Genomic DNA, 23,416 nt, shown 5'->3' on the forward strand with positions numbered 1-23,416 from the left:
TATAATGCATCCATAATATGGAGTATGCTATCAAACATCATTTTTGAACATTTACCAACATGGAAGAAATCAGAGTATAAATTATTACAAGTTTGATACAAAACTGTATGTATATATTATAAATGCATATATATGCACACACAAACACTAAAACGTATGGCGCATATATATATATATGTATGACTACTTCTCTCTATAATATATCCTAAATAAATGATGTGTTACTTGATATTAGTGCATATAAAGATGTTTCTATTTTCCTTACTTTTATGGTAATTTGCAAATTTCATACATTTTTTTGATTTACTAATATATTGGTATTTCACATACTTATATAATATGTAAATTTTATGTTTATTCAGGAAAAATTAAAAACAAATACTCAAAGAGATTGGTTAAATAAACTTCGGTACATTGTACGTGATAGAAAGACTACAAAGATTATCAGTGTTTCTCTCTAGACAAAGTGGTACTATAAGCAGTTTTTCCTTTTTCCTCTCTCTCTCTCTATATATATATGTATATATACATTTTGTATAATTCTCTTTTAAAACTATAACTTGGAGAAATCATTTTAATTTTTGTTTGTTTTTACTTTTTGTTGCTAACTTTTTATTCCAAATTGAAATTTTAGATACAATTTGCAGTAGCAACTATGTCTCTCTCTTCACAGATATTTTGTTCTGTCTCCTTCCAGTTATGTTGTAGGTTTGCTGTTTACTTCTCTGTTAGATTCAGACATGACTGTGTGACTTGTTGTAGTCCATCAAGTGTAAGTGGAATAGTGATGTGTCACATGACACCCAAGGATACCAATTGTTACATAAGCTGCAAAAATAATAGGTAACATAAACTTAGTAAAATGCGTGTATTTATAAAGGCTCCCTAGTTATAGAGCAATACCACTCTTAAAATACTGATGAAAAGTGCTTGTATAATAAGTGTTCTGTTTGTTTGCATTGAACCATTTATTTTTTCCCCATAATGATTTTATAAATCTCCTCTCTTCAGGGCTGAAGATTTATAATCCTGTATTATAAGGGTTTTGTGTCTTCAAGAAGCTGAATATGTGACATATCCCACTAATTCAGTTTGTCATTTTGCTTCCCATCTGCCTTTCTTTTTCATCTCTGCAAAGTTCCAGTGTCGATCCCCATGTTTCAGGTGTCAGTCAATATGAAAAGCAATCCTGGGAGGATATAGCTTTGAACTTACATAAAGGCGCTGTCTCATCAGGCTTAAGTTGTCCCTGCATCAGTGACCTTAAGGGCTGTGGCTCACTGTGTGTCGTAAACCTCTCTTTCTGCATGTCATTCCCAGTTAACAGGGGTATCCTGTCAGCTCTATGATAGAGTAATGATTCCCATAACTCTCCTTGGGGATAATTTATCTCCTAGATTCTTTCTCAGCTTTTAATATTATTTACCTCAAAAGTAATTTAAGTGCAGTTCTGAAGATCTGGAAATGAGGTCATCACAGATGAGAGAAAAGACTGTATCATCCCTACTTTAAGTACACAAAATATCTGTATAAAGATAGTTTTTATAATTTGTGGAGCCATAGACCGCCCCCCTCCAAATGCACATAAGCACATAGACACATACTCACAGCTCTTAATTTAAAAATGTAAGAATCAATAGCCCTCACCCTTAATTAAGCACATGGATTTTTCCCCAGGATAAAAGCCCCTGTCCTCAAGTTTTACTTTGCAGAGATTAATTAACTATACATAAAAGTACAATAATCAGCCATCAACACATTTGCAAAGTACAAAAATGTTTTGCCTGTCTCTTCCTCTGTATTTCATTATTTGGGTCCAAGCTGCCCTTTCTGCTACCACTTTTACCACCAGGCTTAGCCCTTCACATTATAATATAGAAATGGCTGCCTATACTCCTTATAAGTATTACAATTTTTGATTACATATTTGACTTGATAGCTCAGAAAAATGTTGTAACCTTATGAGGTCATAGATTTCCATGTGGATGCTTGAAATATATAAATGAATATAACATATTATAACATATAATATACTTAATATAATTAAATATAATATGAATGGATATAGCCCAGTTCAGTGCCTACTGATGCACTCAACATATAGTTGCTGAATAAAAAAACAAGTGAATGAATAAATGAATGAATGAGCCCATGTTAATGTGCAGGCTTGTGGCAGTACTTATAGATTTTTAGGTAGTGTCCTGTGGTCACGTTAGCCCTCAACAGGCATACAATTTGGGCTAACTTCCAGGAATTTCCTGATATGAGAAATTTTGCTTGGGCTGAGGACTGAGAACAGAAACAAGATTTAACTTTCAAACATCATCGACAACTTCTACTTTGACAATATCAGAACAAAACAAAATATATATATATATATAGTCTTCCATGTTTCCATCATCAGGCACTCAGACTCCTTTAACTCACTGTTAACCATTTTTCAGGGGTGGATCTTGATGTTCACAGTCCAATATGGTTGCTAGATATAGCTCTGGCTAGAAGGTGAAATCAAAATCCCACTTTCTTCTGTGTACTTTCCTTTGCTGCAGAGATTAGAATACTTAAAGATAGGACGAGATTTATCAGATTGCCTTGTAGCTAAAGTTCTGGGTACAAGTTTGATTCTTCAGAGTTAGATGTGGTTGCAATGGGTTGGAGGGTGGAAGTGAGGAAGACACATTTTCCTGGATTTTGTTAGATAGTGAATATATTTCCTTTACTTCCACAGTGACTGTCAAAGTTACTTTGACAGAGAGTGACTTCTCTCCCTATTCACAACCTCCAACGTGCATGGTTTCACACACATACATACTGACATCTTAGTAGGCTCTTGATACGGTGTGTTAACTCCTTGACAGAAGAATGAGTTGAGTTTGTCTATGAAAAAGGGCATTTTAACAAAAGAGATAACCAGACGGCCCTTGATCACACAGTTGCTAATTCACCATCTTGCTCTGGATACTACAGAACTGATGAATGGTTTCAAAGGGAGCTCCAATCTCCAGGTTGCTTTATGAGAAAGATTTTAAAAATTAAGTCCTGTTTTTGCCTTCCTCCCACTCCAACATTTTGTTATTTCACTATCTGAAATAAAAATTATCTTTCTATAAGCATAATTGCATACTGAAGTAATTTTGAAAAGGCACATTTAAGTTTTAGAATAGAAAACAGAAAAAAATATTTCCACCTCCCTTTTTGGTACAAAGATTTTAAAGTGTCTAAATATTACTCTCTCAAAAATGGTTCTTTAAGTGATCTCAACATTTTCAGTTCAAGTCAGCTATTCTTTTTTCATTTAGGAGGGGATTAGAATCACCACCCCTCCCCTCCTCTCCCCACCCTAAGCCCACACATTCCTCACCTCCTCATTTGCTGAGTGCATATTATGAGTCACACACTGTGCTAGGTACTGTAGACTTTGTAGACATAATGAAACATAAAGTAAGATTCCTACCATGAAGGAGCTCAAATTTTAATGGGGATGCAGATGTGTAAGTGGATTAATTTTAACACCACACCTTAAGAGTTATAATGGAATTACTGTTAAGTCATTTGAAAACCATAAAAGATAAAGGGTCTAACTCTTCCATGGGAATCATAGAAGGCCAAGATGCATGTTTTTCACCGATTTTATTAAAGTGGGAATAATAGTGCCTACTAAGTGTCATCCCCTAGGCCAGGTTTTTGCCACCTTTTTACTGTCCATTCTCACATTATAATTTCTTGGTAAGTGCTGGGAAGTAGTATTAGACAAGGTAGAGCTAGGAAAATGGAAACCACTCTAGATATGAGACAAGGACAGAGAGAGGGGGGGAGAGAGAGAGAGAGATTGATTGATTTATAAGGTGTTAGAAGGGCTTTAAGAACAGGCTAATAACCAGCCTCTTAGATGGTCTCCAGTGATCCCTGCTTCCTGGTATTCGTGCCTTTGTGTGGTTTTTTTCCACACTGTTTCATGATGATGACTGGTCTGTGTGACCCAACACATTGTTGCAAAAGTGAAGATATGTCACTTTCTGGGCTGGAATATAAAAGATACCATGACTTCTGCCTCCCAGGGAAGCCAGCTGCCATATTGTGACAGCACTCAGGCAGCCTGTGGATAGGCTCATATGTTGAGGAACTGAGGTGTTTTGCCAACAACCAGAAAGAAACTGCACCCCCAAACCAGTAGTCATGTGAGAGAGGGGGTCATCATGGAGGTGGATTTTCCAACCTAAATGAAGTCTTCAGATGATGCAGCCTGGTCATCAGCTTGCCTGCAATCTCATGAGAGACACTGAGGCAGAACTACTAGACAGCCGAACCGCTTTCAGATTCCTGATCTTCAGAAACGCTGTGAGATAATAAATATTTCTCCTTTTTAGCTGTGAAAAACAGTTTGGGAGTACTTTGGTACACAGCAATAGATAACTATTTCACAGGTTCCCATGAGCATCTAACTGCTAATGTGTTGCTGGAGCTGCTGTTTTAACTGGCACTGGGTTCTCTGAAAGATATCCTTTCTTGAAAAAGGCTGGAACCTCTGAAAAGCTGCTGGGTAGCTAGGTCTTGGAATCACCTCAACCTCACTGCCGTCATAGCAAAAACAATGTCAGAGTCAGAAGCAAGAGTTTTTCTCTTATTTCTGTCTTTTTATCTCTTGCCATTATTGGTAAAATTTAACAGAATCTGTTTGGCTCCCTGGTTTGGGAGCCTGGGAAATCTACAGGCTTTACATGAGTACAGACTCCCAGGTCCAGCAACTCAGAGCAGAAGATACTTAAGATTGAGTGTATCACTGAGAGAAAATAGCTGAAGGAACTATGCAGAATGTATTATTAGCTCTATTTTATAGATGAGGATTCTGTGGCTCAGAGTATGAGTAACTTGTCTGAGGTCACACAACATAGAGTAGAAGAATATTTCCAAATCCTCTTTCCATGAAGGAGTTTAAATACTGAGAAGGCAGAGAATGAAGAATGAAGTTTCTATTCTTTTTTTATTATACAACTTTGCCTCAGACCACTCCTGACCATACAGGAAGGAAGTAGAACCAGAAGTCATCTACTTTAACGTATCATCTGTAGACTGTTTTTCTATTACCTTGAACTCAGTTATAGGACTTTTTACAGACACAACATGTTCCCTGCAAGAGGATATATTGCCATTCAAACAAGAGCCACTGTCCAAGGAGTAGGCAATTTATTCTCCCCTCCACCAGATGTAAACTGTGAAACTACTGAAGATGAAGAAGAAATGGGAGAAAAAAGGAGGAGGTTTTTATCTTCTCTGGTTTAGTAAAAAAAAAAGGCAATATCAGGAAAAATGTATCTTGAACATTATTTTTATAAAGTTAAAAACAACCTGTTTGCAATTTAGTTGGCCCTATTGATAAAACTCAGACTGTCTACTCTTCTTTGTTCAAATAAAGGTGAATGAGAGAAGTTATTCTATTTGTGCCCTACTGTTGTTAGTAGAATGAACAAGACAGGGTAAAAGCCACAAGTGGAATTGTGCTAGTGTTTCCTCTGTAATTAACCCAATACTTAGGTAGCCTTTAAAGTGAAAGGAGCCCTACAAATGATGGAAACACACTGGAGGTAATTATGCGCTTTCAATAAATGCCTGAAAGCTCACAACTTCCTTTGGGAGATACAATCTCTAGAAAAGCTTGCATTGTCACTTCCACTCTATTTATTACTTTAACAAATTGTAGGTTCTACAAAGGAGTTTTGTTTCCAAAAAAATGCACATTAAATCAATCCTTTAATTCAAAGCCTGTGGGAACCATTTTGATTCCTTATTGTCTATTAACATTCTGTATTGAATTAATGTGCCAAAAATATTGCCACATTATCATGATATGTGGTCATATAATTCTGAAATTTCTATTGTGTACCCTTTAGGTCAGGGGTCAAGAAACTATAGCCTATAGGCCAAATCTAGCCTGTCACTTATTTTATAAATAAAATTTTATTGGAACACAGCCACATCTGATTAAAAACGGACCAAAGACTTTAACAGCTGCTTCAAAAGAAGATACACAGATGACAAACATATGAAAAGATGGCCCTGTATCGTATGTCATCAGGGAAATGCAATTTAGAACAACAGTTATATACCACTGCACACCTATTAGAATGGCCAAAATCCAGAACACTGACAACACCAAATGCTGGTGAGGATGTGGAACAGTAGGAGCTATCATTCTTTGCTGATGAGGATGAAAAATGGTACAGACACATTGGAAGTCATTTTGACAATTTCTTATAAAACTAAGCATACTCTTAACATACAGTCCAGCAATGGTACACTTTGGTATTTATGCAGAGGAGTTGGAAACTTAACTTCCACACAGAAACCTGCACCTGATTCTTTATTACAGCTTTGCTCATAATTGCCAAAACTTCGAAGCAACCAAGATGTTTTTTAGTAGGTGCGTGGATGAATAAACAGTGGCGTAGCTGAACAGTGGAATATTACTCAGCACTAAAAAGAAATGAGCCACTAAGCCACGAAAACACGTGGAGGAGCCTTAAATGCATATTACTACATGAAAGAAGACAACATAAAAAGGCTACATCTTGTATGATTCAACTATTTGACATCCCATAAAAGGCAAACTTACTGAGACATTAAAAGATCAGTGGCTGCCAGTGGTTGAGGTAAGGGAAGGATGACTAGGTAGAGCACAGAGAATTTTTCGGGTCTTAAAACTACTCTGTATGATACCATAATTTTAGAAACATGTGATTAGGTATTTGCTGAAAACACCAAGGGTGAACCTTAACGTAAACCATGGACTTTGGGTGATTATGATGTGTCAACATAAATTCATCAGTTTTAACAAATGTATCATTCAGTGGAGGGTGTTGATAATGGGGGAGCTTATGCATCTATAAGGGCATGGGGTATGTGGGAAATCTCTGTATCATGCTCTCAATTATGCTGTGAATGTAAAACTTCTCTAAAAAATTGTGTACTTTTAGGTTTAATGTTGGATTTTTATTTTTTATTTGTTTTTATTTTATATTAGAGTATAGTTGATAAACAATGATGTGTTAGTTACAGGTGTACAGCAGAGTGATTCAGTTATACCCATAGAAGTATCCATTCTTTTTCAAATTCTTTTCCCATTTAGGTTATTACAGAATATTGAGCCAAGTTCCCTTTGCTATACAGTGCTATACCGTAGGTCCTTGTTGCTTAGCTGTTTTAAATACAGTGGTGTGTACATGTCAATACCAAACTCCCAATCTAACCCTCCTGCGCTTTCCCCCTGGTAACCATACATTCGTTCTCTAAGTCTGTGAGTGTTTCTCTTTTGTAAATAAGTTCACTTGTATCATTTTTTTTTACATTCCACATATAAGAGATATCATATGATAAAATTGGCAATTGCAACCAATTTTTTATGCTCTCTTGAGAATACTTTCTCTCTCTCTCTCTCTCTACTCCTGTTTTAAAATAACATTTTATTAGTATGTCTTAAATTTGGCCTGCACTGAAATGTGCACTGTCTAGAGCTATGTAGTTTCACAGCATCATATGGTGTAACAATGTTGCCAATAGCAAAGCATTGAAATCAGTGAAGAGTCTTTGCTGTCAGTTCTGAATCTGCAAATAACTAACAGTGTAAACCTGGGCAACTTAGTTAACCTCTCTAAGCTTCAGCCTCAGTGCTCCTATGTTAGTATAACAAAAACCCAAAATCTTTGCTTTATTAAAACAGAGGCTTAGAAAGTTTTTTTTGGTCACTTTTTATCTAAGCACTTAGAACAATGGCTGACTTGAAATGGGAACTCAGTAGGGGTTGAAGGTGATATTTGAATGTATGTTAAAAACTTAGTACAGTATCCAAGCACATAATAAGAATACAATATTATTAGATATTGTTTATTTACTTAATATTTCCTATTCGTTCCTTTTTTTCTTTAGATTCTGTATCTTATATTTTAAATATATGAAAAAGTTTGTTCAAAAGATGCAATGTTAAAATTGAAGACACAGACCCAATATGGCTAGATGTATTCTTTATATAGGATTTTCTTTTTTTCAAGTACTTTTTTTCATTCTTTTAAGAGATTCCTCTAGTAATGCCATGCCTTTCTATATTTTTATAATCTAAAAAGTAGAAAGTGAGATCAGCCTGATGTGTAAGAAAAAATCATTTACATGGAACCAACTGTTGTTTGGAACCATGGCCTCGACCAATTTATAGCTATGTAACTTTAGACAGGTTCCTCCCTTATCTAACAAATTTGGTTTTTTCTCCATTGTTAAAGACCACCTTAAGAATTCATTATGAAAACACTTGAGATAATTTGTGTGAAAGTAGCCAGTTTGTTGAACAAAACAAAAGCAATACTTGTTAGAATTTTTTATTAAAATATTAATAATTATTCTAACTATTGTATTTTCCACAATTGTTTTAATTTTCATTACTGATGATTAAAATAATATTACTAGAAGGCTCTTATATATGCTTTAAAAAGACTGATATGGAAAGACTGATATGGAAAGAAAATCTGCTTTTAGCCTGACTGTACTCTACCAAATTTGTAAAATGTAGTCACCTGAAACTGTCTTCTGTGTCCTAGCACTCACTTGTTCAGTGTTCCTCACTGTTAAGTAGCTTTCAGCCAATGATGTGCTGGTATATGTTTGAAAACTGACTCTATGGAAAACAAAGAAGAAAATAACAGTGAAATAAAATAGGTTTCGATTGGTAATGTGTGTCTATTTCCATGGTATAAATACTTGACATCATTGAATGCGAAGTTGGAAAGAGATGCACACACAAGGTTTTACTTCATATAGGTTCCTGTGCACCGTTTTCAGGTCTAATATTCTACGATTCATTCAAGCAGTCTACCTGTACTTTCATTATCTCTATTGCTGCTATGAATTAGCAGAGAATTGCAGACTTTATATACTTTCTCTGGTGCTAGCTGACAACTTCCATAAATCATGGGTGGAACATAGGTCTCATCTTAAGAGCCAGTGCTGATTTATTGGTGGTAGGTGCTTGTGATCCTGTATTAAGAATGGTTCTGGGACTTCCCTGATGGCACAGTGGTTAAGAATCCGCCTGCCAGTGCAGGGGACATGGGTTCAATCCCTGGTCTGAGAAAATCCCACATGCTCCGGGGCAAATAAGCCTGTGCACCACAACTACTGAGCCTGTGCTCTAGTGCCTGCGAGCCACAACTACTGAGCCCATGCACCACAACTACTGAAGCCTGCTCACTCTAGGGCCCACATGCTGCAACTACTGAAGCCCGCATGCCTAGAGCCCATGCTCTGCAACAGGAGAAGCCACGGCCATGAGAAGCCCATGCACCTCAAGGAAGAGTAGCCCCCACTTGCCACAACTAGAGAAAGCCCGTGCGCAGCAACAAAGACCCAACGCAGCCAAAAAAAAAAAAAGAATGGTTCTGAGGACACATCCCAGCTCCATAAGAAAAAGAACTGTGACTACTTAGTGCTGTTTGTTATGACCATGAGAGGACAGCCTCTTGATCATTAACTGTAGCCTTGCATAAACAAACCTGTCCTCATGAGATGCCTTGAAGGTCTTTCCACCCTCCTCAGGCGTCACAAACATTTCAACTGATGGGGACTTCTGGAGACAATACTTCTGTTTTATTCTGAAACAAACACTGGAAATATTTGGAAATTTTAGGCTAAATAGGAAAGAAAGCAGAACCATAGCAGATAGGCCACCAGCCTCAGGCTTGTCAAGATCTATAATATGTGCAGGACTTCATGTAGCCCATTCTCTCCTTCAGTCATAGCAGCAGACATCGTTATGCTGCCTTATTCCATTAAAGATCATGTAGTATTGTTGGGGAAATATAATTAAAATCAAATTTCCTTTCAACCCAGAACACCTCTCCACAAAGGTAGAAGAGAAAGAAAACAATTCTATTATTGAATAAGCGTTAAACCACAGTGTGATGCACATCACAGGGAGTTCGTTAAGGAGACTGCAAAGACAGAATGAAATCTCACCCTTTTATGTAGCCAAGCCAATACAGCCCATTACATACCTGTTCTCAAGATAAACAACTAGTCCTCAAGGACGAGGACTTGACAGCCCATAGTTCATCCTGAATTCACTTGGTAACACTTGGTAATGGGATGAACATCTGTGTTAGATAATAGGCTTTATCCAAAGGAAACATAAGCTTCTCCAATCTTTATGACAGGAGGTAGTTTTGCAACTGGGAGCAAGGGATCTACTGAAGTTAGGCCCCTACAGTCTCACCAGAAACTGAGAAACAAGGGTACTATCTCCCGTAATGTTTAAACTTCAAGGAGGTGGCTGCCAGGTTTTGAGAAAAACATTCCTGGGCTTAAATCAGGAAAGAGACATATTTACCTTTTTGAAAAGCTTTATGTATGGTTCAAAGAGACAGAGAAAGGACTTACAGTTACACATTTTCTAAAGTAAATGCTATGAGAAAAGGAAGGAGGTAAAGTCTTCCCTCATTTTCAAGAGTAAGAGTTAAGCCTCCAGTATTATTTAACTTTTGTTTTATATTGGGGTATAGTTGATTTACAGTGTTGCATTAGTTTCAGATGTACAGCAGAGTGGTTCAGTTATACATACACATGCATCCATTCTTTTTCTTTTCCCATGTAGGTTATTACAGAATATTGAGTAGAGTTCCCTGTGCTATACAGTAGGTCCTTGTTGTTTTGCCCTTACAGTCTCACAGAAGTAGTATATCTTAAATGTGCTCAGGCACATGAATAACTTTATCTTAAGTAAAAGTGTGAGGTTATGAACAATGAAAATATTTTTCAAATGACCTGCCATAAATTAGATTTTCAGGAAACATTCTCTGAGATTTGCATGCAAGAATTTTATTGGGGAACGCTCTTGGAAACAGCGTCTGTGAGAAGTGAGGGAAGCAGAACTGAACTGAAGGGGAAGTAAATACAGCTCATGCAGTTGGATCACAGGCTTTAGCCAATCCCATAGGGAATTCTGGAGCTGAGACGGCTTTCAGAGTTGTCCCAAATGAGGCAAAGGGGCTGAGCCTTTGCATATGCCCTCTCCCACCCCCATGGATCAATCATTTGATGCAGACTGTGCCCAAGTAGAGGACACAACCTTGAGCAAGAGAGCTTCCTTAGGCTGAGGGCAATTTCAGGAGTGGCACTTGGCTGTCAGTTACTGAGCTCCAACAATTCAGCAAGCAAAGGGAGTGAATGCTTCAGTCCTGCATGAGGGACTGGCTGTTTCACCACAGTGTCCACTCTATGGCCTTATACATTTTTTAACTAGAATAGCAGAGTAAATAGTTATTCATCTCTCTGATAAGCACCAGAAATTTCCTTTTGGAAGAAGCAAGAGAAAAAATAGTTCTAAAAGATTCAGAAAGTGATTTTACAAATACAGTAGGAAATAAAGTATACAACTTAATTAACTAATTCAAATCTCATTTGTCAACTAAGTAGGATTTTTTTCTTTTGTTTTTGTTTTTAGTTAACACCTTTCTTCCTTCGACTCCATCATCAAATGTTAGTTCAGGAATTTTGGACTGTATGTTCCCCCTATTCCATCCTGTTCTGAGTTTGTGTTCTCTGGCATTAAGCATCAGTTAGCATAGATTTGCACTTATTTTTCTAGGAAACTCTAGCCATTCCTATTTATTTTCTTGCACAGGCTTATTTGCCTTTGGAAGCTGTTTAATCAACGACACAGTAATGACTGTAAGATGGCAACAACATTGATGAGGAGGAGGATGGTGACGTTAGATATGGAGGATTTACTAAGTATCAAGTATTGGACTAAGCAGTTTATACACATTATCTCATGACAATCCTTTAAGGTCCTTGTAATCCCCATTTTATAGATAAACTGAGACCTAAAAGCATTAAATAATATTATAGAGCTGGTAAATAGCAGAACAGACCTTGAATAAAGGTGGGTTGGCTCAAATATGCAGAGTCTGCTGGCTCAATTTGTATATTACCTCCTTACCTCTTAACCCACTTCATCACCACCACCCTCCCTCACCCCCAGCACTTTCACTTCCCCATCCCTTTCCATCTTCCTATACTACTATATTGGTAACTATCAGACTGAAGGCATACATCATGCAATGAAGTTGTCAAGCTTTGGACTCATAAATCTATGTTTGAAACATAATTCTGTTGTTTGGTAGCTGGTATACATAGGCAAATTATTTCACTTCTCTGAGCCTCAGTTTCTTCATCTGAAAAAATGGTGATAATAAAACCTAACTCATAAGAAGTAGCTATAAATTTTCTGGTACATGATGATACCCAATAAATAAATGATAGCTCTTGCTGTCAATGAAGATATTGACAATTATTTTGTAAAGATTAAGTAGCTGCATGGATACCACCAAAGTCTGAACCAGTGAGGAAGTGTACTCACATGGAAGTGATTTCCAGAATGAAGATGAGCAGGATATTAGGTCAGAATACTTAAAAGTGGTAGCAGCTGTGGAATTCAGAATCTACACAGCTGAACTATTAAAAAAAATCCAGAAGGATAATTTTTTTAAGAAGAGAAGAAATAATAGCATTCTACAGAAGGAAATTTTTATAACCGAATAAAGAACCTGAGCCCCCAAAGCTAAAATGCTTCTTTGATCTTTGGTGTTTGGAAGGATATTTAACAAAATGTTAAGTTCATTCCTTTTCAATGTATTTGTAGGAAATAATCATAACTATCAAATGATTTTCAAATCCTAAAGCATCAAACAGTTATTCGTAATATCAAAAAGAGAAACAAATTAAATGATTACTAATAACTATTAAATTATTTTATACTACTTTAAAGGAAATTATGCAATTATTAAATATGTAAGAACTATATCTAGAGAATGCATGTATTAAATTTAATAGTAGGATATAATATTATTTATAAATATATGAACATATACATGAGACATATATTTCTCCCACAAACATATATGAAAAAAATAAATGAAAATATTATCAGTGATTCTCTTTTCATGGTAGAACCACAGGCAATTTTTTCTTCCTGTGTGTATGTGTGATGTTCCAGATTTCCATAAGGAGCAAGACTTCATAAAGAAAAATAATCTTTATTTAGAAAGAATCTGCCCTACATTGATGTGCACTTGCCTCCTAAGCTCCTATTTTCCCTCCTAAGATCAGTTAATGTTTACGACTGTGGCACAAACGGATGCAAATGTTTACTTCCTAAACAGTAGGAAGGCATTTCAAGGCATTCACTAACGGTTGTAGGCGCTCTTACAGTTAGCTGGTTAAGATTTGTGCACCCATAAAAAAGTGTAGAGATTAAAGGAGAGGACTGAGAATGTATTCATAATTAGAGAGGGGACCACGATTGTGTTTGGGACATGATTAACTGGTAATCAGTAAAGAACAAACTGATTATTAGCTGTTCAATTGTTGTTGGTCTTAGGGGATTCCACTCAGTGGCCTAATTAAACTGAGCTTGAAGTCTTCACATCTCCATTCAGTGGCAATTTTATTATAATCAGTTCTTTGCCTGAGATTTGCCTTCCCCCTCTTTAATCATATGTTTTGCATTTGTGTAACACCTTCCTTGATTAGTTTCTGTACAGGATTAGCTCTTGATAACTGCATGGTCTATGAAAGCAAATGTCACATATAAGACAATATGGATATTAAGGTTTATTGTCAGTCTTGGAATTTTTCAAAAGGGAAAAACAAAAGACATGCACTTGTTTTAATTAAAATTACTTTCTTAGCTTTTCTGAACTGTTTATTTGTTTGGGTCTGAATATTTTGTACAGATAAGATTTCAGAAAAAAAAATGTATCTCAATGACTCCGAGAAATAGAAAAGTATTTTCCATTTTCAGTTCAAACTCAAGGGAATTTTTATTAATTGCATTATCCCCAGCATGTAGGTCACCCTCTAAGATAGCAGTAAGTCTCTGGCTCTAGGGTACTGCTTAGATTAGAAATGCTCTCAGTGCTTTGAAATATGCAGCACAGAGGCCCTAAATGTGTGTCTTTGTAGCTCAAAACAAAGTAGTGAGTTAACAGTTAGCCAATTAATTTGATCAGTGTTGAGAACTAAACTGTGACTGATTTGAATAATGCAGCCCTTCACATGAATTTTTGGTAACAAAGCATCGGGGTTGGCTATCTAATTCATTGATAACTCAACTTAGTTGCCAAATCTCAATTTCATATTGTCCAACATAAACTTAGGTAGCAAAAATTGGACTGAGTTCTAACATGTGGAAAGAGAATAATTTCATATTATGGCTTATAATAAGAGAGATAAACATGCCTGTTATAAACAAAATAATGCCATAATAATTTCTATGCCAGATCCTTAAAGTCACAAATTTATGATACAGCATTTCGCTTTCAAAATGTAATGTATCTTAATAATACTCTCTATAAGCTGATAAGTAAGCCAGTGTGGATAAAACTCAGAACCACTTTCAAAACAACTTTTATTTTTAAAATTTCCAGTACATCTGTAGAATTGCTCCATTAACAACAATAACTGCTATTTATTCAGTGCCTACTATAGTATACAATGTGTACTTTAAAACAGTTTAATTTGACTAGATTACAGTTTTATTCATGAACATTTTGGTAATAAATGAATTCTCATTTACCTGGAATATACTATTGTGAAAAATTGAAGGCATATAGCTAAAATTTATGCAAAGCGTTATATTTTCAATATAACATATTTGCACAAAACTGATGATGTTGATGGAAATAAGTGCACATTTGATGATTCAGAAGTGACTTCAATCTGCAGAATGTATGCTATCATTGTTGAAAAATATGAAAACAATTTTAGTTGTTTGTTGTAACAGGGTATTTTTTGGATTCTGAATCCACTGGAGTGTATAGTAATTAGTCTGGCAATAGGAGAAAACTATTTAATAAATTCTAAAATCAAAACGAATCTTAAGTGATATAATACATACTAGAAAAAGGCCATTATTTTCATGAAAATAGAGATTTTACCATTCTTGCTCATGTCTGTATTTCTAGCACTTGGTACGGTGATTGCAAAGAGTAGGCACTTGTGCAGTTTTTGTTGAATGAATAAATCAATGAATTGATACCGTGGAAGACAGAAACAAAACTTTAGAAGGATATGCAAACTAGTTTGAATTTTTTTCTCCCTACTTTGGATAAAACACTGGCTCCTAGCTGAAGGAATAGCCCTGCAGTCTCCTGCCTATATCCAGTCCCTTGGGAATTATTATTATTATTATTATTTTTTTACTTCCTGGTCCATTTCTCTAAGTCATCCTTCTATAGGCATCAGCCTTTGTCTTTGAAGCCAGCACCAATTCTTCCACTTGAGAACATGGATTTGAAAAGCAGAAGGTAAATTTTTTTAAAAAGCTATCCAAAACCCAATAAAATAATTTACATTTTAAAGGGAATTTCATTTACCAGCTGTTTGTATGTGAACCATTTACTTGAGTAACTTTTCTGAGTTCCAGCAAAATGATTAATTTCTTAATATTAAGTAACTTCTGGGATACTTAATCAAAAGTTATATTAAAGAACTACATATTGAAGATGCTAAGTAAGTAACTTTTACTAAAGAATTAGCTGTCATTATCATCATCCTAGATCTGGAACGCCGAGTTCCCATTTCCCATTGGTTTTTAAATTTTATGTTTTCCGAAGACGTTCACCAACAACCCTCCCCAGACACATACACAAATCTTTCCAGGAATATTTTTTTTTAATGAATTTTTTTTTCTATTCCCAATTGTGTAACATGAATGTAATACCAATAATCTTAATGGTAGTTTACACACTTCCTTGAACAATATTTTTATTTTGTCCCCAGTGTAATTGCACTATGTTTTACCTATGTTGATGAATTGTATTTTTATAGGTGCCTACTGAGTGTTTAATTCTTTTCAGTTTCTTCCAGTTATCTAAATCTGTGCAATGGACAGTATTTGAAACATCAAATATTGAATTGTTAGATATTGAAACTTGTTAAATACTATTATAGCTGATAATTTCTGTGGTAATATGTACTCTAATAAATATGTGCATAAGGAATGCCCAGTGCAACTTCTAGATGTGTCTAGATTTGAGACACCACATTTTGAGTGTATTCACCAAATATTGATACAACTAGGGGAAAAAGCACAGCTTAATAAGAACCTGAGATGCCTGTTTGGTACACTCTTTAGTTCTGAATCTTGGCATCTCAACTTAACTCAACATATAGGTTGTTGCTCTAGGATTATTTTATGTTTGATTTATCACCAACTACTTTGAAATGTTATACTACTTGACATACAAAGTAAAAACCTCACAACATTCTACGTGTTTTTAGCCCCCCTTCATTCTTTGTGCCAGTGTTTCACCTATTTTTCTATCTATGTTATAATTCCCAAAATACATTGCTATTACTCATGGTTTAAATAGTCAATTCCTTTACTTTTTTATGCTTTAATTTGTCTAATTGCTGTTGATCTGTCTACAAGTTGGCTTATCATTTTTTTATTCAGTGCACAGTCTTCTGTTAAGCATATCAAATATTTTTTTTAATTCAGATATTGTATTTTCCAGTTCTTTTATATGGAGTTTCCATTTCATACCTAGAACATTTCATCTCTTTACTACTCTATCTATATTTTCCTATAAAATATTAACATGTTTACATTTCTTTTCAAATTCTTATGTGCTAAATACAAAAATTGGATCATCTGGAGGTGTCTTTCTAATGACTGTTTTTCTTCTTGTTTATGGGTTACAGTTGCCTGCTATTTTCATGCATTATATATATTTTTTATCGTGTTCCAGACATTGTGCATAAAATAAAAATGGAGAGTTAAGTAAAATTTCATTTTGTTTTATTTTCCAGGGAGTGAGTAAGGTGAGTTTATCATTTAGATTTGTCTTTGAATGAAGCAGAGCTGAACCAAGACCAAAGCTTAGATCAGATTGAATTTACCTGTGATTTGTTCAGCCTAGAATCCCCACACCTCTGCCATTTGACTTTGTCCCTTTAAGCTGGGAATAGGTTGGATACACTGTTGTAGGTTATTTTGGTTCACCTGTGCTTTCAATTCTGTCAGTGCTCCAGAGCCCAAGCACTGCAGTGATAAGCAAAATATGTAGTTTCTCTGCTTTCTAGTCCTTTCCCATCGCCACTTTTTCTTCCAGCAAAATTAGGGGGAAGATAGAGGGAAAATTGTTGGGCTGAGAATTTTATTTTAATATTTGTACCTCTTTCTCCTTCCAATATATTGTCTAAAGATCAGTTGATTTTTTTCTTGTCACTGAAAAGTTTCTCTCTCTATGACAGGACTGTCCCTTCATCCATCCGTACTCAGACCATGTAGTGGATCACAGGTTTGAAAACTGCCATAGCTCTCAGCTTACTTTGAAAGTACTAGTTTCTCAATGGAATTCACCTTGAATCCTCTGCTTTTTGATAGTCTCATAGAATATATGGCTCTCATTTTATCTAGTATTTTTAGAAGTGTAGTTTTTTGCAATGTTCTATATATATTGATCTAGAATAGAGACCTAACTGAAATCAGTTTTCATATAATTTAAAATAGGAATGTAACTGTTGGATTTTCCAGGGGAGGAAGGGTCATTCTTTGACTGTGAGAACCAAGGTCCAAGGGTTAAGTACTTATGCTCCCTGAACTCTGACAGCAAGGCTGAGGTCACATGATAAAATGTTAGCCAGTTTATTCCCTGCTGGAGATTTTGAATCTGGGGAGAGTTTGAGGTAGAGAAGCAGAAGTACTTTTGGTATTTGTGGTAACATCCAGTGTCCACTGGCAGTGATATATCTTTGTTTCTGTAGGATAACCCCAGTAGTAAATCTGGGAGTTTAGCTTCTATAACTTCTACCCAATTCCCCAACCTAGTTTTCCCACATATACTACCGGTATGTTTTCTATTTTATTTAGACTAAGAGTTTTCTCTTTTGTATATATGTCTATTTGTTTTGATTTGAGTAACTCAAAATGCCTTTTCTGCTCTAATAATAGCAGTGTTTTTTTTAAAAAAAGACAAGTAAAAGAGTACATTTAAGTTGCATGTCAAGGGCTGGCATAGAATGAATGCTCTACAAACCTTATTTCCCTTGCTTCCTTTCCAGATATAAATGAAATTATTTGAGTTCTTTGGTATCTACCTCACAACTGGCCATGGTGTTGAATACATTAGCTCTCTCATACATGCTTGTTATATGAAAATGGATTACTGAGAATAATGTACTTCAATCTTATCTCTCCTTTAGCTAATAGATTTTTTTAACATCTTTATTGGAGTATAATTGCTTTACAATATTGTTTAGTTTCTGCTGTATAACAAAGTGAATAGGCTATACATATACATACAGCCCCATATCCCCTCTCTCTTGCGTATCCCTCCCACCCTCCCTATCCCACACCTACAGGTGGTCACAAAGCACAGAGCTAATTTCCCTGTGCTATGCGGCTGCTTCCCACTAGCTATCTATTTTACATTTGGTAGTGTCTATATGACAGTGCCACTCTTGCACTTCGTCCCAGCTTATGCTTCCCCCTCCCCGTGTCCTCAAGTCCATTCTCTACGTCTGTGTCTTTATTGCTGTCCTGCCCCTAAGTTCGTCAGAACCATTTTTTTTTTAAGATTCCATATACGTGTGTTAGCATACGGTATTTGTTTTTCTCTTTCTGACTTACTTCACTCTGTAGGACAGACTCTAGGTCCATCCACATCACTAAAAATAATTCAATTTCATTTCTTTTTATGGCTGAGTAATATTCCATTGTATATATGTGCCACATCTTCTTTCTCCATTCATCTGTTGATGGACACTTATGTTCCTTCCATGTCCTGGCTATTGTAAACAGTGCTGCAATGAACATTGTGGTAAATGGCTGTTTTTGAATTATGGTTTTCTCAGGGTATATGCCCTGTAGTCGGACTGCTGGGTCGTGTGGTAGTTCTATGTTTAGTATTTTAAGGATCCTCCATACTATTCTCCATAGTGGCTGTATCAGTTTACATTCCCACCAACAGTGCAAGAGGGTTCCCTTTTCTCCACACCCTCTCCAGCATTTATTACTTGTATATTTTTTGATGATGGCCATTCTGAGTGGTGTGAGGTGATACCTCATTCTAGTTTTGATTTGCATTTCTCTAATGATCAGTGATGTTGAGCATCCTTTCATGTGTTTGTTGGCAATATGTATATCTTCTCTGGAGAAACATCTATTTAGGTCTTCTGCCCATTTTTGGATTGGGTTGTTTGTTTTTTTGATATTGAGCTAAATGAGCTGCTTGTGTATTTTGGAGATTAATCCTTTGTCAGTTGCTTCGTTTGTAAATATTTTCTCCCATTCTGAGGGTTGTCTTTTCGTCTTGTTTATGGTGTCCTTTGCTGTGCAAAAACTTTTAAGTTTCATTGGGTCCCATTTGTTTGTTTTTATTTCCATTTCTGTAACGTGGGTCAAAAATGATCTTGCTGTGATTTATGTCATAGAGTGTTCTTCCTATGTTTTCCTCTAAGAGTTTTATAGTGTCTGGCCTTACATTTAGGTCTTTAATCCATTATGAGTTTTTGTGTATGGTTTTAGGGAGTGTTCTAGTTTCATTCTTTTACATGTAGCTGTCCAGTTTCCCCAGCACCACTTATTGAAGAGGCTGTCTTTTCTCCATTGTATATTCTTGCCTCCTTTATCAAATATAAGGTGACCGTATGTGCATGGGTTTATCTCTGGGCTTTCTATCCTGGTCCATTGATCTATATTTCTGTTTTTATGCCAGTAACGTACTGTCTTGATTACTGTAGCTTTGTAGTATAGTCTGAAGTCAGGGAGCCTGATTCCTCCAGCTCTGATTTTCTTTCTCAAGATTGCTTTGGCTATTCGTTCTCTTTTGTGTTTCCATACAAATCGTGAAATTTTTTGTTCTAGTTCTGTGAAAAATTCCATTGGTAGTTTGATAAGGATTGCACTGAATCTGTAGCTTGCTTTGAGTAGTATAGTCATTTTCACAATGTTGATTCTTCCAGTCCACGAACATGGTATATCTCTCCATCTGTTTGTATCGTCTTTACTTTCTTTCCTCAGTGTCTTATAGTTTTCTGCATGCAGGTCTTTTGTCTCCTTAGGTAGGTTTATTCCTAAGTATGTTATTCTTTATGTTGCAGTGGTAAATGGGAGTGTTTCCTTAATTTTTCTCTCAGATTTTTCATCATTAGTGTATAGGAATGCAAGAGATTTCTTTGTATTAACTTTGTATCCTGCTACTTTACCAAATTCATTGATTAGCTCTAGTATTTTTCTGGTAGCATCTTTAGGATTCTGTATGTATAGTGTCATGTCATCTGCAAACAGTGACAGTTTTACTTCTTCTTTTCCGACTTGGATTCCTTTTATTTCTTTTTCTTCTCTGATTGCTGTGGCTAAAACTTCCAAAACTATGTTGAATCATAGTGGTGAGAGTGGGCAACCTTGTCTTTCTCCTGATCTTACTGGAAATGGTTTCAGTTTTTCACCATTGAGAATGATGCTGGCTGTGGGTTTGTCATACATGGCCTTTATTATGTTGAGGTACATTCCCTCTATACCTACTTTCTGGAGGGTCTTTATCATAAATGGGTGTTGAACTTTGTCAGAAGCTTTTATTGCATCTATTGAGATGATCATATGGTTTTTATCGTTCAGTATGTTAATACGGTGTGTCACATTGATTGATTTGCATCTACTGAAGAATCCTTGCATTCCTGGGATAAATCCCACTTGATCATGGTGTATGATCCTTTTAATGTGCTGTTGGATTCTGTTTGCTAGTATTTTGTTGAGGATATTTGCATCAATGTTCATCAGTGATATTGGCCTGTAGTTTTCTTTTTTGTGACATCTTTGTCTGGTTTTGGTATCAGGGTGATGGTGGTGGGCTCGTAGAATGAGTTTGGGAGTATTCCTCCCTCTGCTATATTTTAGAACAGTTTGAGATGGATAGGTGTTAGCTCTTCTCTAAATGTTTGATAGAATATGCCTGTGAAGCCATCTCGTCCTGGGCTTTTGTTTGTTGGAAGATTTTTAATCACAGTTTCAATTTCAGTGCTTCAATGCTTTGTATTTTCTATTTCTTCCTTGTTCAGTCTCAGAAGGTTGTGCTTTTCTAAGAATTTTTCCATTTCTTTCAGGTAGTCCATTTTATTGGCAAATAGTTGCTTGTAGTCATCTCTCATGATCCTTTGTATTTCTGCAGTGTCAGTTATTACTTCTCCCTTTTCCTTTTTAATTCTGTTGATTTGAGTCTTTTCCGTTTTTTTCTTGATGAGTCTGGCTAATGGTTTATCAATTTTGTTTACCTTTTCATAGAACCAGCTTTTAGTTTTATTAATCCTTGCTATTGTTTCCTTAATTTTTAAAATTTATTTCTGATGGGATCTTTCTGATTTCTTTCCTTCTGCTACCTTTGGGTTTTTTCATTCTGCTTTCTCTAATTGCTTTAGGTTTAATGTTAGGTTGTTTTTTTTGAGATTTTTCTTCTTTTTTGAGGTAGGATTGTGTTACTATAAACTTCCCTCTTAGAACTGCTTTTGTTGCATCCCATAGGTGTGGGGTTGTTGTGTTTTCATTGTCATTTGTTTCTAGGTTTTTTTTGATTTCCTCTTTGATTTCTTCAGCGATTGCTTGGTTATTTAGTATTGTTTAGATTCCATGTGTTTGTATTTTTTACAGTATTTTTCCTATAATTGATATCTAGTCTCAGTAGTGTTTTGGTCAGAAAAAATACTTGAAATAATTTCAACTTTCTTAAATTTACCAAGGCTTGATTTGTGATGGAAGATATGATCTATCCTGGAGAATGTTCCATGAGCACTTGAGAAGAAGGTTGTATTCTGTTGTTTTTGGATGGAATGTCCCGTAAATATCAGTTAAGTCCATCTTGTCTAATGTGTCATTTAAAGCTTGTGTTTCCTTATTTATTTTCATTTTGGATGATCTGTCCATTGGTGAAAGTGGGGTGTTAAAGTCCCCTGCTATGATTTTGTTACTGTTGATTTCCCCTTTTATGGCTGTTAGAATTTGCCTTATGTATTGAGGTGCTCTTTTGTTGGGTGTGTAAATATTTACAACTGTTATATCTTCTTCTTGGATTGATCCCTTGACCATTATGTAGTGTCCTTCTTTGTCTCTTGTAATAGTCTTTATTTTAAAGTCTATTTTGTCTGATATGAGAATTGCTACTCCAGCTTTCTTTTGATTTCCATTTGCATGGAATATCTTTTTCCATGCCCTCACTTTCAGTCTGTATGTGTCCCTAGGTCTGAAGTGGGTCTCTTGTAGACAGCATATATATGGGTCTTGTTTTTGTATCCATTCAGCCAGTCTGTGTCTTTTGGTGGGGGCATTTGATCCATTTACATTTAAGGTGGTTATTGATATGTATGTTCCTATTACCATTAATTGTTTTGGGTTTGTTATTGTAGGTCTTTCCTTTCTCTGTTTCCTGCCTAGAGAAGTTCCTGTAGCATTTGTTGTAAAGCTGGTTTGGTGGTGCTGAATTCTCTTAGCTTTTGCTTGTCTGTAAAGGTTTTAATTTCTCCGTTGAATCTGAATGAGATCCTTGCTGGATAGAGTAATATTGGTTGTAGGTTTTTCCCTTTCATCACTTTAAATATGCCCTGCCATTCCCTTCTGGCTTGCAGAGCTTCTGCTGAAAGATCAGATGTTAACCTTATGGGGATTCCCTTGTATGTTATTTATTGCTTTTCCCTTGCTGCTTTTAGTATTTTTTCTTTGTATTTAATTTTTGATAGTTTGATTAACATGTCTTGGCGTGTTTTCCTTGGACTTATCCTGTATGGGACTCTCTGCGCTTCCTGGAGTTGATTGACTATTTCCTTTCCCATGTTAGGGAAGTTTTCAGCTATAATCTCTTCAAATATTTTCTCAGACCATTTCTTTTTCTCTTCTTCTGCTGGGACCCTTATAATTTGAATGTTGGTACGTTTAATGTTGTCCCACAGGTCTCTGAGACTTTCCTCAATTCTTTTCATTCTTTTTTCTTTATTCTTCTCTGCAGTAGTTATTTCCACTATTTTATCTTCCAAGTCATTTATCCGTTCTTCTGCCTCATTTATTCTGCTATTGATTCCTTCTAGAGAATTTTTAATTTCATTTATTGTTTTGTTCATCATTTGTTTGCTCTCTATTTCTTCTAGGTCCTTGTTTCTTGTATTTTCTCCATTCTATTTCCAAGATTTTTGATCATCTTTACTATCATTACTCGGAATTTTTTTTCCAGTAGACTGCCTATTTCCTCTTGATTTGTTTGGTCTTGTGGGTTTGCTCCTTCATCTGTTGTGTATTTCTCTGTCTCATTTTGCTTAACTTACTGTGTTTGGGGTCTTCTTTTCACAGGCTGCAGGTTAGTAGTTCCCGTTGTTTCTGGTGTCTGCCCCC

This window comes from Balaenoptera acutorostrata, chromosome 7 (genome assembly GCF_949987535.1).
Source record: "Balaenoptera acutorostrata chromosome 7, mBalAcu1.1, whole genome shotgun sequence".
In the NCBI taxonomy this organism is placed as follows: Eukaryota; Metazoa; Chordata; class Mammalia; order Artiodactyla; family Balaenopteridae; genus Balaenoptera; species Balaenoptera acutorostrata.